The 20,547-nt window shown below is 40.6% G+C and overlaps 1 long non-coding RNA gene across 1 annotated transcript in view; it reads left to right on the top strand.

The window, feature by feature from the left end:
- Positions 1–20,547, top strand: part of LOC130307362 (uncharacterized) — a 77,138-nt gene that overhangs the window by 17,633 nt on the left and 38,958 nt on the right. Inside the window, exons 3-4 of the long non-coding RNA XR_008856552.1 lie at positions 4,733–4,868; positions 4,968–6,752. This is a non-coding gene — a long non-coding RNA (uncharacterized LOC130307362). The remainder of the gene's footprint in view (positions 1–4,732; positions 4,869–4,967; positions 6,753–20,547) is intronic.

Below are 20,547 nucleotides of genomic sequence, written 5' to 3'. Positions count from 1 at the left end.
ACTGAATAAAAAGCTCACCCTTGGTGCCCCTCCACACTAATAGTGCCCCCTATGTGCCCCAATACAGTAGTAATCCCCCTTTTGCACCACCACACAGTAGTATGCCTCCCTATATATACCCACACAGTAATAAGCCCCCTGTGTGCCTTCACACCATATACCCTATGAGCACGCAGAATAGTAAGCCCCTTTTATGCCTGAACTAGTAGTAAGTCCCATGTGCCCCAACATAGCTGTAAGCTCCCCGTGTAACTTTTCTGTAATGCCTATAGCCCCAACACAGTAATTAGCCCCCTCCCCTTTGTATACCCACACAGTAGTAATCCTCCCTAAGTGTCCTCACACAGTAGATAGGCCTCTGTTTAAGTAATGACCTCCTTTGTACCAACAGGAAAAAAACAATGAAGCTCACCTCTCCCTGTTCCCACACAGAGTACATGTGTTCTCTTCTTGCTGTACTCAGCCCAGTACAGGCTTGATTTAATGACATTATTATGATACCTGCTCTGGGAGGCTGACATCCTCAGCTGGCTTGATTTATTGTACAAGAACAAATGGCAGGGCAGGGTACCAGTGGTTCTCTGGTTTGTCATAGTTTTCAACTGGATCTGCATCTTGCATGCCCTACTTTTATGCTTGGTTGTAGCCCATGCAGCCACAATTGTTACACCAGTAAAAACTTTAGATCACAGGAAACTTTACATCAATGGCCGGCCGAGTCCCGCTTCCGAGTTTATGCTAGCATTAACCCGCACATGCGCACTTGTAAAAACTTTAGATCACAGGAAACTTTACATCAATGGCCGTCCCGCTTCTGGTTTTACTCAGTATCACCTGCACTACAAGCCTGTGTAACAGGCTTAGTGCAGGTGATGCTGATGACAGATTTCCTTTAATTATGTTAATTCTGCAATTATTCTATTTAAAGTGGTACTCCACCCCTAGACATGTTATCCCAAGCATAGGGGATAAAATGTCTGATTGCGCGGGGGTTGCGGCATTACGGTCACGGAAGCCTGGGGCTTCTGTGATCGTGATGTCATGCCACGCCCCTTCCATTCATGTATATGGGAGGCGGCATGACAGCTAGTACACAGCCATCATGCCTCCTCCCATAGACATGAATGGAGGGGCGTGGCGGCTGTGATCACCAGTCATCCGTCACAGAGCGGAGTTTGATTAGTGTACAGGATGACTGAGTAGCCGCGGCAGAGATCGTGGGGGTCCCCAGCAGCCGGACCCCCACAATCAAATATGTTATCCCCTATCCTTTGGATAGGGGATTACATGTCCAGTGGCGGAGTACCCCTTTAAATCCTCCAGAATATCTATCCAGGCAAGGCTAATCCTCACAGACTGACATATACCACCATACATACCAGAGGATAACTCTTACAGATGAATGGACGGCATTTGTTGGTCTGTAAAGTCCAAATGAATCATGGACAGTACTTGATGTGTCTTTGAAGAGTAAGACAAATTCCTTAAGCCAGAATTATGAATCCTCCATACCTGAGACCAATCTACATGATTTGTCTTGACTCTTCCCAGAACAAAAACATACTGAAACCTGTGGCTCATCCTGACTCATTAGAGAGTTAATTTCCAATATATTCAGCGTAATGATTTTAGTACTATTGACAACAATGAATATTTTAGTTGGTGACTGGCATAATTCATGTTCCATTAGGTGCACTAAGGAGCTGGCCATCTCTTTCTCCAATATTCATGTTGCCTGTAATAAGGAAAAGGGAGTCTGTAAACACGTTTCTCAAATTCTATTATGGAAATATCTAAATATAATTGATGTGCATGTGTATGTGATTTCCATATCCGAATAGCCCAATATATGAAAGTTCTTCTCTTTAAAGATAAGAAATATCCACACCTTTCCTTTGATTATCTGAGACACTATAGATGCTGGATGGAGCTCAGTCTATTTGTACCATATTTATATTTAAGTTATTTCAGAAGGCAGGAATAAAAAAAAGGTCTTCGTCATGTGGTTCTTCAACTTTTGCAAAAATTTCTTTCAGGATGGCCTTACCGATCCTTATGCCATAAGAGAGCAACACGTTGGTAACCACTGATCTATCGGAATCTAATATTCTTATCTCTATCAGTATACATACGACATGTCATAATAGGTCAAGTGCAAGCACTGCCATTAGCCACAAATGGACTGTATTTTAATGTATAACTTTGCAAATAATTTGTGCTTGTCAGTAAGGTATGTTTTACTGGCGAGTGCATTGGGACTTGACCCACTGACATAGGGGAATGAGGACAGCCAGTTTTCAATTTATGCATACATTTCTGAAAGGAATAGTAGAGGTTGGTTCAATGTAGAGTTCAATGTAAAGTTCTACAGGTCAGGGTAGTTTGCCTTCATTATTTATTATGCAACTCCTACACTAAGGCTGCATTCACATCTCGTTTTTGCAATACTGTTGCCGTATCCAGTTTTTGTTAAAAAAACGTATGTCACCGAACTGGACCGAAACGTATGCAAATGTATGCAACCGTATATGCCTCCTCACATTTTTAAACTGTATATGGTTTAAAAACGGATATATGTTTGCATAAGTTTGCATAGGTTTTTCTTGAAAAAAAATATATACGGTTTTAAAGTTTGTCAACATTTTAAATAAAGTTCTTCTTTTTATTGAATTTCCCCCCCAAAAAAAATAAAATAAAATGAAAAACTGTATTTTGCAAACCGGATGTAATCGTGTGCACATACGGTCCCATAGAACTCCGTTTTAAAATAACCGCATACAGGTGGGATACGGTTTTTGACCAGGACACAAAACCGTATACAACCGTAAATGATGCAAAACGTACACAACCTGATGCTACGGTTGGCATACGGTTTACAATGAAATGTCTATGTATACGGTTTGCACTACGGTTCGATACGTTTTTTTTTACCAAACCCGATACGGCAACCGTATTGCAAAAACGAGGTGTGAATGCAGCCTAAGCCTGCCTAGTAAAATGTGTAGGGGGACTGGTGTGTAGCTGGAGTGTAACACCTTTCCTTGTATGCATTCATGGCAGTTGCTGCAACACTTGGGGGAACATTACTTGATGCATTTACACTTCATTTGTAGGGTCCTGCTGGAACATTTTAGGTTTTTATTTTACCATGCTTACTAGCTTAAATATACCTCACTAATACTGCTGTGATTTTTCTTTCTCTTTCCCCTTTTGCTTCATTTGTTGCATGTGAGCATACAACTGACTTCTACAAGGCTTTTTGGCCCCAGTATTCTATTTCCTTTTCACGTTTTCTATGTTGTACACAATTTTAATGAAATGTTATGTCTTGAATTTTTTTTAAGTATGTTTCATAAAGATGCATTTATTTGCATGTATGATAATTCTTAGTGGTTTTCTATGGTAGGTGTATATATTATGCAAATGTCTTACAAGCCACCTAAACATCACTCTGAAATATGTCAAAAGTGACTGCCTATGAACTATGGAATATAATATAGAATATTATTTTTAGCTGTTGCCGTCTTTTTATATATATAGTATGTAATATAAATTGTGTTTTTAGATATGTTAACATATGTTTTATGCTACTAATATAATAACAAGCTAGTGTGCTTAGTCAGTAAATACATTAGGGTAAAAAATATAATTATCTTGTACATTATCTACAATGCCTTGCTAGGTCTGCTGAGTACATTAAAAGTAGTAGTTCAACAGCCTTGTCTTACTCCACTTAACAGATCTTAAGTCCAATGGAAGTCACACTGGACGATTATTGTCTATGGCATATATAAATGAGGTGTTTTCATTTTCTCCCTTGTTTTTGTATTTCCTAAACAGCTCTAGATGCAATGTCTATTGCTTTGTAACAACACTTCTGTTAGGGTGGAGTTAGACTGCAAACAGAGAAGTATATGGTGATAACAGATTGACGAAGCACTTCCTGCTTGCACTAATAAGGAAAATGCTAGTGGGTAGCCTCGCAAAGGTATTGTGCACATGCAGGTGCATTTAATACCCTTAGAAAATGTGTGAATTAATCAGCAGTAATAGCATCTAATTGGCAAGTAAATCAGTCCTGAACCAACAGGCACCCTGCGTATGTAACTCCACTCCCACACACATTTATCCGAACATTTCCAGGATACTAATATCTTATAATTATTCCACTTATTGTTTTTTAACCATTGAAGGCTGTTTGAGTGTAATTTTCCTGAAAACCGCTTTTGTGGCTTCACACAGAATATCCCCATGATAGATGTCCTAAGCACCATTTCTTTGATATTCTTTTTATTATTTTTCATCTGTAACAGTTTAGCGCAAGGGTTCACTTCTTAATATTTCATTTTTTTAGTGCAAGAATAAGGCTTGGTTTAAAAATCAGTAGCAACCAACAGTTAAATGTGTATAAAACATAAATGATTCTTATTATTTCTCATATCACTACATGCTCCATAACATCCAAGGCAGATAAAAATATTTATGCACCGATTTACAAAGAAGTGCTTGAATAATGAATTCATTGTAAGTTACATTTATTTTATTATCATAACTCACTTCATAACAACTGGAAAATGTGTCCGGTTTGTGAATAACCGATACTTGTTTATTCATATTATTAAAGTGCTTATCTTAAAAGAGATGTTTCATCAGAACATGACATATTATTTATATCTATGTTTTGAAAGAAAGACATTTTTTTTCTATATTCCCTTTCTACTCTTTATATCAGGGATCTCCAAATTGTGGACCTTCAAATGTGGCCAAACCACAACTCCCAAGAAAAAATTTGCTTGAAATTACCATTTAAAGATTAAACTGAAAGCTACTTACCCGCTCTAAACCCAGGATACTGGATTATAGTCCAGGTGAAGAACTTTAAATAGAAGGATTACTCACATTTATTAGTTAAGTATTCCATGTGTTCTCACCGTTAATAGTTTTATTTCTATTTTTCTATTTTGCAGCTTTGCGCAATGGAGGTAGGGAGCCAGCTCGCCCAGCTCCCCTGCCTCAACAATGTTCCCCACCTTTTCCCTTCCTGAATATGCAAACAAACATCTTTATTTTCATGACATGAGAGCCTACGAAGGGGGGGGGGGGTACTATTGGTATTCCAAAATAGTGGTAAAGAAAGAGCCCTTGTATGTAAAGCTGAAACAATTCTTGGGTTGTGTATGTGTAGGCCTAGCTGAAAGTAGCAGCAGCAAGGGGGATGGCAGACAGGTGGAAGTGGTAGCTGTCATCGGACAGCAGGAGTGGTGATAGTAGTGTCTAATCAGTGGCATCTGAGTTTTTCCATGTAGCTGGAAGACAATTTTGTTGGCTTAGGTGTGGCGATGCTGCTGGCTATGCTGAACATTCTCTCTAATGCTACACTGGAGGGTGGATAAAATATCCCTGGTTGTTGATAGTTGCCTGCTTGAGTTACAATCCACACAAAAGGATCAGAAAGCGCAATGGCTTTTTCCAGTTGTTCCAAAAATGATCCCTTTTTGTAAGTTACAACAGATTTGGTGACAGTGTCTTAAAATAGTGAAGAACAGTGAAAAATTTTGAAAATTAAAAAAAGTATACAAAATTCTTCTTTTGTCACTTGAAACAGGAACTGTACACTATAAAGAAGATTTTTTTAAAGAAGTTTTTTTCAAAAAGTATTTTTTTGTGCATTTTTTACATTTTAGAAACATTTTATAAAATTATAGCTTTAGAGGAGTTGCAACAGAACTAGCAGACAACGAAGAAGTTGTTTTTTTAAATTTTAACATTTGAAAATTTTTTCCAAAATTCTGCCTTTTTGGGAGTTATAACAGGTCTGTACACATGAAAAATCACTTTTTAAAATTTTGAACAATGAAATGGCCCTGGTTATAGCTACTACTCGAATATCTGTGGCATGCACTATACTGCACACAAACACCTGCATGGAGTGGCCCATCCTCTCTGCCTCTGATTGTGCAAAGTAGGGACTAGTGGTAACTGTAGCCAGTATACAGCAGGGAGTGGTGAACTAGAGTTAGCTGTAGGCAGCGGACAGCAGGCATAGGTGGACTACTAATAATTTTAGCCAGGCCATGTGATGTCTCTCCATGTGCTTATGTAGAGCCCTTACTAATAAAGTTGTGCCTTAGGGCTGTGCCTTACTTTCTCTCAGAAAATATGGTACTGTGCCTGGTTTACTACATCTGGTAAGATGGTAAAGAATTTGTACACAACAGGATAACATATAGTGATAGGGGCACCACCACCCAACTGTGCCCCTCTTCTAAAAAGGCCTTTTTCTCAAACCTGCAGATGAAGATCCTCATCAATAAACTCCTCCTCATTGTCCCCACCATTCCTCTTAGTATGAACTTCTGATGTGTGATCATGGGCTCCTTGCTCCCCGTACACAATGATGCCTTAAAGTATTTCCACCACGCCTACCACCACCAGTCCCACTAATGCTACGCTCGGCTACTGCATCCCTCCACCGCCTTAGCAACACTCTCCAAAGGCTGTCAATGACACAACTCCTCCTTATGCTTTGAACTGGGGGGAAGCAAAGATGGAGACAATGGAACAGACCATCTAGGACAGACATTTCCATTGCATCACGTAACTGTAGACGTGAAGACCGCTGGCTCATCGTCAGACTCTTCTTCTTGTCTCCTGAGGAGACAACCTGTCAACCACTTCACAAGGGCTGTACCATCTTGTGAAACCACACAACTCCTGGAAGACAGTGAGGACTGTTGTTTGCTGACAACCAGGTAAGTGAATTTAGCTTGATTAATCCCAGAAAATACACATACATGTGCTTTAAATGGCTTATGTGTGTTTCATTTAAATGCTTTAAATTGCGTTGTACTGTTACAACCAGGTAAAAATACTTTCTGTGTGAATAAACTCAGAAAATATACGTGAATGTGCTTTTGATGGCTAATGCATGGTAAATTTAAATGCTTTAAATTGCATTGTACTGTTACAACCAGGTAGAAACACTTTGTGGGGAATTAAACCCAGAAAATAAACATAAATGCACTTTAGATGGCTAATGCGTTTTCAATTTATATTTTTTTAATTGTGTTATTATTTTACAACCAGGTAGGAATATTGTGTGCGATTAAACCCAAACCATACACTGAAATGTACTTTAGATGGATAATGCATGTTCAATCCAAATTCCTACAGGAGGTCCCTGAGCTCAGCCCCCAGATTAATGTTGTGCTCAGCTTTCTGTGGAATTGTATACATTAGGATTTGTGCTCAGCTTGATGTGGATTGGCAGAATTGTATAGATTAGACATTGTGCTCAGCTTGCTGTGGATATGTAGAATTGTATAGTTTAGAATTTGAGAAGGCTTTCTGGTTTCTGCAATGCTTACTCCCTTTATCTCTGTTTCTCTCTAGATTGGTGCACACAGTACATGGGTCTTTATCTGTGTCTAAAACCCTTTGCTTCGTCCTATTAGTCTGGGGTCTAATTAACACATAAACCAGTAAATCATTCTATAACCTGGGGTCATCATGTGATAGTTGCAAGGTATTTTGGACTAACCTGAGGTCATCTAACTACCACAGTACTTCCTCCTTTACAGTGGGCACCAAAAGACCATGTGTTCCTCATCCCTCGTGTATTTTCTTTTTGCGCACATTGTCAGGTTCGCATGAGCCAAACCTGGCAATTTTCGAAAGCTGTGACCACCCCAGAATTCGTGTAGCGCTAATTTTTTTTTATTATTGATTGTAGTAACAGGTTTTGTTGGCTACTACTATAGAAGTCCATGTTGTAGCATTACTGTTCTAACCTGTTGTCAATTTCTTTGAATGACGGTCTGGCATTACTTACATTTTTGCATAGGCAGAAAGCATAAGAACTAAATTTTCTTTTCTAAGGTACATGTAAAAATATGAACATTATTGGTTATCTTACTACTTTTTTTAATGCAAAACTGGGTATTAACAAAAACACATTACACAAATGTATCTTACTATTAAAATCACTAATATTGCCTCCCCCACCTCCCCCCGAGTGTAGGAAGCAGCAACGACAAACAAAACAAAAACAAAAAAATGAAATACCTTGTATCCTTCAACTCATTTCCTAGCAAACCATTATGTACCAACTCATCTTTATGGCATCACCTTTTACCTTTTTCTTTCTGGAACACAAAAGTGTTTCATACCATCCAATCTTATCCATTATTGCAACCCATGCTCCTATCTGGGTAATTTTTCTAGTGAACCAGTGTCTCATAATCAATAATCTACCAAAAAAAAAAAAAAAACAGAGCTTTAGCTTAAACGGGTATTCCGGGAATTTTTTTTTATTTGACTATGCTAAAGGGGCTGTAAAGTTAGTGTAGTTCATAATATAGTGTCTGTACCTGTGTGTGACTGTTTTCTCACAATTCTTCTGTGATTTTCACCTCACTATTTATTTTTATCAGCATACAAATTGATTGCTCTCTCAGATTTTTCCCAGCTTGCAATGCGTCCGAAACCTGACTCACTAGTCAGCTGATGACAGGGAGCCTGTCTGCTTCAATGGGTGGAGGGATCAATTTTCAACTAATGCAACAGCTGTAGGCACCCTGATTGAAAACCACAGGTCTGCAACTCATTAATGTTTCAATGGGTGGGGTAGCTAATGTGTTGGAAGGAGGAAAATGGAATTGTGGGATTTGTAGTCAAAAAAAGAAAAATCTAACAGGAAATACAAGTTCACAAAAAGCTAGCCACAGTGTTATGGTAATCTCACAACATAGCCATTTAGCCCCAAGACAAGCGCAGATCCTTCCTAAGCATCACCATTACTGTCTTCCAGATATGTACTAAAATCACCTTATGGTGGATAACCCCTTTAATTTTCCTATTTCTCTGTGAGACACTTGAAGTTTCTCCCAATATGCATACTATGGGATCTAGAATAGCTCTATAATTAATTCTCTTTTGAATCACTTCAATAATACCCTCCCAGAACACCGACACCTTTCTGCAATGCCATATCATATGCAATATATCTGCTTCCACCAGACCACATCTGGGGAATTTAGAATCCTGTCGCAGGCCCGTTCTATACATTTTTAGTGGAGAATAATATAACTGGTGATTCATTTTGAACTGAACTAACTGATGGCTTTCACTGACCAGATAATTAGAAGGACTTTTTTGAATATTTTCCCATTCCATATTTGATACAGGACCAAGTACTTTTTCCCTGTTTAAATTACTGAGCATGGTTTCCTTACCTTGCTTTTGACCCACAATTACTTTATAGAATGTTGATACACTACCGTATTTGCCGCCATTCAGTTCATCCATAACAATATTGGTTTTAATACCAAACAGTTCTTTATTTTGAGTTTTGGTGTAGGCAGCATGAATTTGAAGATAACATAGTCTGTGCATTGTGCCCAAGTTATATTTATTTGACATTTGCTGATACGAAAGTATTTTCCCATCTGTGAAAAAGTGTTCTACCTTATTTAAACTTTTCTCCTTTCTTAAAATTTATAATCTTTAATTTTATAGAATTTAGTAAAATGAATATTATTCCAAAGCGGTGTAATAGGAATACTACCCTTAAAGGGGTATTCCAGGAAAAAATGTCAACTGGCTCCAGAAAGTAAAACAGATTTGTAAATTACTTCTATTAAAAAATCTTAATCCTTCCAGTAGTTATCAGCTGATGTAGTTGAGTTGTTCTTTTCTTTCTGACAACAGTGTTCTCTGCTGACACCTCTGCTTGTCTCAGGAACTGCCTGAGGCATTAGAGATTTGCTATGGGGATTTGCTCCTACTCTGGACAGTTCCTGAGACAAGTAGAGGTGTCAGCAGAGAGTACTGTTGTTAGAATACCCCTTTAAGTGATACTATAGTTTTAAATTTGTGCCAAGCTTTATTCAAATAAGTGAATTTCTTCAATATATTTATTAAACCATCTATTTCTAGCAATTCCATTAACCCCTTAACGACACAGCCCATTTTGGCCAATTTAATTTTTACATTTTATTTTTTTCCTCCTTGCCTTCTAAAAATCATAACTCTTTTTTATATTTTCATCCACAGATTAGTTTTAGGGCCTGTTTTTTGCACAACCAGTTGTCCTTTGCACACCACTCCCTTTACCATAAAAATGGTGTGGGGAAACTGAAAAGAAAACCTCAATTCAGCAAATTTTGGAATTTTTCATTTTCGCTCTGTACAATTTACAGGAAAAATGAAATTTTTCTTTATTCTGTGGGTACATACAATTAAAATGATAACCAAGATTGCATACTTTTCTATTATTGTACCCCTTAAAAAAAATCTCAAACTTTTTAACCAATTTAGTACATACCACATTTGCATATATGAAACTTTTAATACATTTTAAAAAAATTTGGGGGGGGATATTATATGACAAAAAATCAGCAATTTTGGACTTTAAAAAAAAAAATGTTTATGAGGTTCACTGTACAGGATCAATAACGTTATAATTTTATAGTTTGGACATTTACACATTCAGCGATACCAAATATGTTTGTTCATTAATTTTTTTTTACACTTTCTGGGGGTAAAATGGGAAATAGTGACAATTTACATTTTTATTGGGGGATTTTTCTAATATTTTTTACTTTTTTTTTTTTTTTTACACTTTAATAGTCCCCATAGGAGACTACACTGCTCAAAAAAATAAAGGGAACACTTAAACAACACAATGTAACTCAAAGTCAATCACACTTCTGTGAAATCACACTGTCCACTCAGGAAGCAACACTGATTGAAAACCAATTTCACATGCTGTTGTGCAAATGGAACAGACAACAGGTGGAAATTATGGGCAATTAGCAAGACACCTCCAATAAAGGAGTGGTTCTGCAGGTGGTATCCACAGACCACTTCTCGGTTCCTATGCTTCCTCACTGATGTTTTGGTCACTATTGCTGGCGGTGCTTTCACTCTAGTGGTAGCATGAGACGGAGTCTACAACCCACACAAGTGGCTCAAGTTGTGCAGCTCATCCAGGATGGCACATCAATGCGAGCTGTGGTAAGAAGGCTTGCTGTGTCTGTCAGCCTAGTGTCAAGAGCATGGATGCGCTACCAGGAAACGTGGAGGAGGCCATAAGAGGGCAGTAACACAGCAGCAGGACCGCTACCTCCGCCTTTGTGTGGGAGGAGCACTGCCAGAGCCGTGCAAAATGACCTCCAGCAGGCCACAAATGTGCATGGGGAACCTGCTTTTACCTAATGTGGGGAACCTGCTTCTACCTAATGTGGGGAACCTGCTTCTACCTAATGTGGGGAACCTGCTTCTACCTAATGTGGGGAACCTGCTATTACCTAATGTGGGGTACCTGCTACTTCCAAATGTGAGGAACCTGCTTCTACCTAATGTGGGGAACCTGCTTCTACCTAATGTGGGGAAACTGCTACTACCTAATGTGGGGAACCTGCTACTACCTAATGTGGGGAACCTGCTTCTACCTAATGCCGGAAACCTGCTTCTACCTAATGTGGGGAACCTGCTACAACCTAATGTGGGGAACCTGCTACTACCAAATGTGGGGAACCTGCTACTACCTAATGTGGGGAACCTGCTTCTACCTAATGTGGGGAACCTGCTACTACCTAATGTGGGAAACCTGTTTCCACCAAATGTAGGGAACCTGCTACTACCTAATGTGAGGAACCTGCTACTACCTAATGTGGGGAACCTGCTACTACCTACCTAATGTGAGGAAATTGCTACTACCTACCAAATGTAGGGAACCTGCTATTACCTAATTTGTGGAACCTACTACTACCTAATGTGGGGAACCCCCAGAAGTAGCATCCCCATCATCCGTCAGCTCATGCTATTACCACACGGGGGTAGGGGGAATGGGGTGGTTGCTGGTGGATGATGAGGGGCGCATGATAGGGGCATTATATATAAGGGGTGCATGATGGGGGCATTATATGTAAGGGACACATGCGGCCCAGCCTCACCCAGCTGCTACCTAAAGTGGCCCCCAGATAATTTGAGTTTGAGACCCCTGTCTTAAACCATTTATCATGGATGTTTATTGGAGCTGCAGTCAGTTAGTAAAATGATCATCTTTACCAAGGCAATGTGATCTGCCATTGATTGTGCTAACTTCAACCACATGTCAGTTCTCCTCTGGAGACTACTAATTGCAGGGCTTTTGTGCAACTGAACATATTCCGAAGCGTGGGAGGAAATCTTCACTCCCAGATATTCTAGATAGTCATCCTTAGCAAGAACTCTCAGCTATCCACTAGATAACTGCAGCTCCTCCTCCAATGGACGTAAACTAGACTTTTTCCAGTTAATTTTAAATCCTGAGATCTTCCTAAATTTTTTAATACTTTCTATAATATTTTCAATATCTTTATTGGGATTCTCGATGAAAAGTAAAATGTCATCCACATAAAGGAAGAATTTATTTGTTGAGGCCCAGAGGTCCAAATCCTGCAAATGGAACATGCTCTCTTTTTTTAATTTTAATTAAATTTTATTACAAAATTCACATACAAACAAATGTCATAAACAGAAATGTGCTGGGGTAGTGAAATAATACTGTTATTCAGAATGACATGCAAATTACAGGCATCTCTTTAAGAATCACTGCCGCAGAGCAGCACAAAGACAGAGCCTGGAGGTTGCCTCAGTATGAGGGGACCATATAGTGGCTGAATACCACAGGGTGGAGGTGTTGGCAACATGAGGAGGCCATTCAGTAGCTAAATGACACAGCATGTCATTTAGTAGTTGGCGGAAGCATGAGGAGACCATTGAAATTTAGGACTTTTTAATTTAAATTTAAGATATTGAAATTGAGGATTTTGAAATTGAAATTTTAACTCCCAAGTTTTAGTGTCCCAGGCCCCGGCGTGTGGGTACACTGGAGTTGGCTGAAGTATGGCTGAAGTATGAGGAAACCTTATAGTGTCTGAATGGCACAGCCTGGAGGTGGCTGAAGCACGAGGTCACCATATAGTGGCTGAATGCCACAGCCTGGAGGTGGCTGAAGCATGAGGAGACCATATAGTGTCTGAATGGCACAGCCTGGAGGTGGCTGAAGCATGAGGAGACCATATAGTGTCTGAATGCCACAGCCTGGAGGTGGCTGAAGCATGAGGATACCATATAGTGGCTGAATGGCACAGCCTGGAGTTGGCTGAAGCATGAGTAGAACATATAGGGGCTGAATGGCACAGCCTGGAGTTGGCTGTAGCATGAGGAGACCATATAGTGGCTGAATGAGACAGCCTGGAGGTGGCATCAGGAGTCCTGAAAGTGACCCCAATGCAAGGAATTTCTGAAACTGGGGACCAGCACCTTAATACATTTTTTTTTTTTGCAGTATCCATGGCGGCACAATGAGAGAGCCTGGAGGTGGTAGCATCAGAATGAGGAGACCACAGAGCAGCACAATTAGAAAGCCTGGAGGTGGCAGCATTAGCATTAGGAGACCACAGAGCAGCAGAATGAGAGAGCCTGAAGGTGGCAGCATCAGCATAAAGAGACAATATGGCGGCACAATGACAGAGCCTGGAGGTGGCAGCAGTAGCATGAGGGCCATGCCAACTGAGGGTTGAGTCTTAGGAACCCACGCCTGTTGACTGGGGTTGTCCGATGTCACTTGGGATGAAGTGGATGACCGAGTGAACCTCACTTGGAATGAAGTGGATGACCAAGTGAACAGATCAATCAAGGCTGCTGGGTTGCTGGTCGCAACATGACTGCTAGCTGACACCGGGAGCTCGGACCTCTCGCTGCAGCTCCAGCTGCCACACACCCCTACTCTGCTGCGACCTCTGCCTGAGCTTGATGAATTAAGGCCTCTGCCACTCCTCTGTGCATGTCCTGGCACTACTCTGCCTGACATACTTATTGTGTATAGGAGGGGAATACAATATACTTCACTACGCTTAAACCAGTATTTGTCTAGAACCGCAGCAGGTGTATACTATTGGCTGTCCTTTCACAGTATCTAGGCCCTTGACAGATCAACAGGTACAAAATAGTACACTACTTAGATGTACGTATGTAGTATGCACTTTTGAGGCACACTACTTAGATGTATGTATGTGGTATGCCCTTTTGAGGGCAGTCGGGTGACGTACGTTGGGACGGTGGAGACAGGTTTCCATTTTGGGTAAGTGAGGTTCTCTACTAACTCTGGGCATGTTATTTGTATGCATTGGTTTACACATGATAGAGCAGGTAGCTCCAATACAAGCAAAGTAGAGCCATTTGATCCCCGTTTACCTTACTTTGCATACCATACAGAGCCTCTATGTCACTCTCCTTACCTCACTTAATATACAGAGATCCATTGTGATTTAAATTACTGCTTTACCGGTGTCACCTACGTATTGTGGTTGAATATGATCACATCTCATTTGTACTGCTTTAAACAACATAGATTTGGTATTCTATCTTCATCGCATATAGTCACATGTAGTGACTTTTTAATTTTTTGATATCAAATTAATAAAATGTGTACATTATTCAGTAGCAATTGCTCTTGGTTCTTTTTGTGTAAGTAGTTATGGAGCTATACTGATTTAACAGGTTATAGACCCCCAGCACTTAGTACATATCATGAGGATTACAAAACAAACATCTATTTGGTGCTGTATTTTCTTGTGTCTAATTAGATGTACGTATGTAGTATGCGCTTATGAGGCACACTACTAAGATGTACGTATGGGGTATGTACTTATGAGGGCAGAAAAATGGGCTACAGTACGCTTAAAAAACTCTGTATTTTTGTAAAACAGCAGCCGGTGATTGCTTTTGCCTGGACTTTCACAGTATCTAGGCCCTTGACAGATTAACAGGTACAAAATAGTACACTACTTAGAGGAAGGTATGTGGTATGCACTTATGAGGGCAGAAAAATGCGCTACAGTACGCTTAATAAATGTATTGGAGTTAAACACCAGCCGGCTATTACTTTTGGCTGTCCTTTCACAGTATGTAGGCCCTTGACAGGTTAACAGGTGCAAAATAGTTCACTACATAGATGTACATATGTGGTATGCACTTATGAGGGCAAAAAAATGCAGTACAGTAACTTTAAAAAACATATTTTCGTAAAAAAACAGCTGGTGATTACTTTTGCCTGGACTTTCCCAGTATCTAGGCCCTTGACAGATTAACAGGTACAAAATAGTACACTACTTAGATGTAGGTATGTGTTATTCACTTATGAGGGCAGAAAAAAAGTGCTACTGTGCGCTTCAAAAATAATTTGAGTAAAACACCAGCCGGTGATTACTTTTGGCTGTCCTTTCACATTATGTAGGGCCTTGACAGAATAACAGGCACAAAATAGTACACCACTTAGATGTATGTATGTGGTATGCACTTATGAGGACAGAAAAATGCGGTACAGTACGCTTTAAAAGACTTATTTTAGTAAAACACCAGCAGGTGATTACTTTTGCCTGGACTTTCACAGTATGTAGGCCTTTGACAGATTAACAGGTACAAAATAGTACATTACTTAGATGTATGCATGTGGTATGCATTTATGAGGGCAGAAAAATGCGGTACAGTGCGCTTAAAAAAAAAAGTATTTTTGCACAACACCAGCAGAACACAACAGTGCTGCAGCACAAAAAAAGCTGTGTACTAAACACAAAATTTCACTCTGTCAAAGACTATTATAAATGGACTGCTGGGTATTATACCATCTACAGACCAGTATAACCAGCAGATTATTTGTTATGGAACAAAGACACAGAATTGTGCTGAAAAATTATTCCTGCCTCCTCTGCTAAGGTTTAGGAAGTTGAGGCAGCTTGTTGAAATATATGAGGCAACACATAGTTATCTGCCCCTCTCTGTAATACAATGCTGTAGAAAGTGACTGGGAGGTTAATGGCTGCAGTAAAAATCCTTTTCAGTGAAAAAAACACTGCTTTCTGTCCACCAGAACGATAATGTGACTAGGATGTGAAACGCTGGAATTAGCTTTTCTGTGTAACACACACACACAGCGATGTCCATCCTATCTCTCTGCAGCGTAATGAATGATATGACGAGCCGCAAAATGGCTGCCGAATATATAGGGCTGTGACATCACAGGGGTGACTGGCTGCTGATAGACTGCATCCTGCTTGTGATTCAGGGTCATCCTGCCTACTTCCCTTCCCGCCCTGCCTTCCCGCCTTCTCACCATTCCTTGCCCCATGTACAGACATGTGGATCCGCCATTTTAGATGCCCTGGAGCAATTTGCGCGATAGAATCGTGGTGATAATCGCATTCCTTGTGAATCGAATATTTCATGAAATTCGTAACAAATTCGGGTTTGTTAGCTCCGATTCGCTCACCTCTAGAAGTATGAAATAGTTTGCCCTAATAGGGCAAAACTTTCCATATGTATGTATATATATATATATATATATATATATATATATATATATCATAGGGAATTTAAGCTAATACATTTAATGTAGAATTAGCCATGCCACCCGCCACTAAGAAATAACTCATTTAATGGTTGTGATTAAAAGGGCTTAAGAAAACTTGTCACAGTTTTGGTTATGATGCTCACCACAATAAATAAAAGGGTTGACTAACTATGGACACTGTGATAGTGTTTCCTTAGAGCTTTCTTGCATTGCATAACAATGGCCTTGCTAATGGAAAATGCTTGTAATACCCCTAGGCTTTTAATATGCAGAACAAGAACACAATTATGATATTTCTGATGTTTTCCAATTAAATCCAACCTTGCAAGGTAAGTAAAATATAATAAACAAAATAAAATCTTAACTGAGTGCCCAGTTGTCCATCCCCTGAAGAGATGTAATCTCTGGATAACAATGAATAAACCAGCATGACATTTACAATACACAGTAAGTATTTTTTTTATGTTTCTGAGCTTTAATTGGCATAAAATATGAGCAGGTTTTCTGAAGTACTTCCATCACAGGTTTAAGCGACTGTGTATGAGAAGTGCATAAATCCTCAATCCAAAGGTTGAGGTTGTATTTTGATTTAGATTTTGCTGAAATATGTTAATTTACCATATTGAAAAATTGGCCCATTGAGAGTCACAGTTCTATGACAAATTAGTTGTTCTCATATATGAAGACTTTGAGCTTTAGTTTAATACCTTAAACTCCAATTCAGTTTGTTGTCATACATGAGCCCCTTTCTCTATTTAATCTAACAATGACAAAATAAAAATAAACTGTATTAAAGTGGTTAGAGATGAGTGAACTTTTCAAAAATTAGATTCAGCCGATTCGCTGAATTTTTGGAAAAAACTGGTTTTGATCCGAATTTATTTGCAGCAAATCTATATTAAAAGTGGCTATTTCTGGCCTACAGAGAGCCTCAATAGGGGTATAGAACACTTTGCTGTGTTCCAACATGCATATGGAGTGTGCTGGGGTAGTGAAATAATACTGTTATTCAGAAGTGCAGATTACCGGCATCGCTTTTAGAATCACTGCCGCACAGCAGCACAATGACAGAGCCTGGTGGTGGCTTCAGTGTGAGGAGACCATATAGTGGCTGAATGACACAACGTGGAGGTGTAAGCAGCATGAGGAGACCATATAGTGGCTGAATGGCACAGTGTGGAGGTGTTGGCAGTGTGAGGAGACCATATAGTGGCTGAATGACACAGCGTGGAGGTGTTGACAGCATGAGGAGACCATATAGTGGCTGAATGACACAGCGTGGAGGTTTTGGCAGCATGAGGAGACCATATAGTGGCTGAATGACACAGCGTGGAGGTGTTGGCAGCATGAGGAGACCATTTAGTGGCTGAATGACACAGCGTGGAGGTGCTGGCAGCATGAGGAGACAATATAGTGGTTAAATGAGACAGCTTTGATGAGGCTGAAGCATGAGTAGACCATATAGTGGCTGAATGACACAGCATGGATGTGTTGGCTGCATGAGGAGACCATATAGTGGCTGAATGGCACAGCCAGGAGTTGGCAGCAGCATGAGTAGACACTGGGCCTTCACAATCCCTAAGATTATAAGATGAATTCAGACATTTAAATCGAAGACTTTTGACAGCTAGTGCTACCCACCATAACTAAAAGGCCTAGCAGCAGTATCAGTAAACCATTTATTGCCTGAATGACACCGCCATGAGTTGGCTGAAGCATGAGGAAACCCCAGGGCTTCACAATCCCCAAGAAAAACACAAGAATTTCTGAAATTTAAAATGAAGATTTTGGGTAGCTAGTGCTACCTACCATAACAAAAGTTTTATTCCCAGACCCAGGCCCAGCAGCATCATCAGTAAACCATATATTGCCTGAATGACACAGCCTGGAGTTGGCTGAAGCATGAGGAGACCATTGAAATGTATGATATTTTTTTTTATAAATTAAGATTTTGAAATTTAAATTAATGATTTTGAAATTGAACTTTTAAATCCCAAGTTTTAGCGTCTTGGACCCCGGCGTGTGGGTACAAAGGGCCAAATTTAACAAGCCCCCACAGGGCTCATGTGGCCGTGAGATGTAGATGCAACGTCTCCATTGCCCTGACCAGCCATTGTTTCCAACACTTTTCACCAAGGCAAACCATGTGAAGAACAGCGTGACACCGCCGTGCCCTGCATACATGGTATGCTGAAGGGCCACTGAGACTTGTCTGGACAGTGGATGCTGAGGACACAGTGGAGGATGAGGAGGTGGAGTCACACACTGTCACGGGACACACGGGCTGACAGAGTGGAGTAGGAAGCAGCATGAGTACACAAGAGGGGTTCACAACCCCTAAAATTAAAAGGTGAATGTTGAAATCTCTATTGAAGATGAATGTTAGGTAGTGCTACATCCAAAAATTTAAGGCCCAAGTCCAGAAGCATCAGTAAGCCAAGTAGTTCCTGAAAGACACAGTCAGGAAAAGGCATCAGCAGTACACAAGAGGAGTTCATAACCATTAAAATTGAAAGATCAATGTTGAAATCTCAATTCAGCATGTATGTAAGCTAGTGCAAAACATCCAAAAATTTAAGGCTCAAGCCCTGAAGCATCAGTAAGCCAAGTAGTTCCTGAAAGAAACAGGAGCAGTCAGGAGCAGGCATCAGCAGTACACAAGAGGGTTTCATAACCTGTGACATTGAAAGATCAATGTTGAAATTTCTATGAAGCATGTATGTAGCTCGTGCTAAACATCCAAAAATTTAAGGCCCAAGCCCAGAAGCATCAGTGAGCCAAGTATATCTTGAAAGACACAGAAGCAGTCAGGAGCAGGCATCAGCAGTACACCCGAGGGTTTCATAACCCCTTACATTGCAAGATCAAAGTTGAAATTTCTATTAAGCATGTATTTAGCTTGTTCTAAACGTCCAAAAATGTAAGGCCCAAGCCCAGAAGCATCAGTAGTCCAAGTAAATCCAGAAAGACACAGGAGCAGTCAGAAGCAGACATCAGCAGTACACCAGAGGGTTTCATAACCCCTTACATTGAAAGATCAATCTTGAAATCTTAATTAAGCATTTATGTTAGCTATTGCTACCAGAACATATTTGGAGTTAATATCCCAGTCCCAGTAGCAATGGAAAATGATATATTGGCTGAATTACACAGCCTGGAGGTGGGGAAAGCATAAGGAGCCCATGTAGTGTCTGAATGGTATAGCCTGAAGGTGGCTGAAGCATGAAGAGACCATTGAAATACAAGACTTTTAAATAGAAATTGAGGATTTTTAAATGGAATTTTTAACTCCCAAGTGGGTACAAAGGACCTAATCTAACAAGGAGTTCCATGTCCCATGTCAGCACAATGACAGAGCCTGGTGGTAGCATCAGTAGGAGGAGACCTTATAGTGTCTGAATGGCACAGCCTGGAGTTGACTGAAGCATGAGGAGACCCCAGGGCTTCACAAAAATTGTCAGAATACCACCTGACATTCAAAATATTAAAATGATAAATACGTTCTCTGAAGAAAAGGAACCTTCATTAGATGACAATATCAGTATTGTGTGTTCCAGTGACATTAGCTCATCGGAGGAACAGGAAAACATGATACAACTTACCGTATTTATCGGGGTATACCATGCACCGGCCTATAACACGCACCCTCATTTTACCAAGGATATTTGGGTAAAAAAAGGTTTTTACCCAAATATCCATGGTAAAATGAAGGTGCGTGTGTGCGCTTGTATACCCCGATACACCCCCAGGAAAGGCAGGGGGAGAGAGGCCGTCGCTGCCCGCTTCTCTCCCCCTGCCTTTCCTGGGGTCTAGAGCCTGCTGCCGGCCCTTCTCTCCCCCTGGCTATCGGCACCGCTGCCTGTTCTGTCTCCCTGACTATCGGTACCGGCGCCCCATTGCCGGCACCGATAGCCAGGGGGAGATAAGCGGCGCCAACAGCCAGGGTGAGAGAAGGGGCAGCGGCACCCATTGCCGGCGCCGTTGCCCCGTTGCCTCCCCCCATCCCCGGTGGCATAATTACCTGTTGCCGGGGTCGGGTCCGCGCTGCTTCAGGCCTCCGGCGTGCGTCCCCTGCGTCGTTGCTATGCACTGCACGGCACGGCGCACTGACGTCATGCGCCGCGCCGTGCAGCGCATTGCAACGACGA

The sequence above is a fragment of the Hyla sarda genome, chromosome 1 (genome assembly GCF_029499605.1).
Source record: "Hyla sarda isolate aHylSar1 chromosome 1, aHylSar1.hap1, whole genome shotgun sequence".
Classification (NCBI taxonomy): Eukaryota; Metazoa; Chordata; class Amphibia; order Anura; family Hylidae; genus Hyla; species Hyla sarda.
This window is presented reverse-complemented; position numbering and strand designations above follow the sequence as displayed.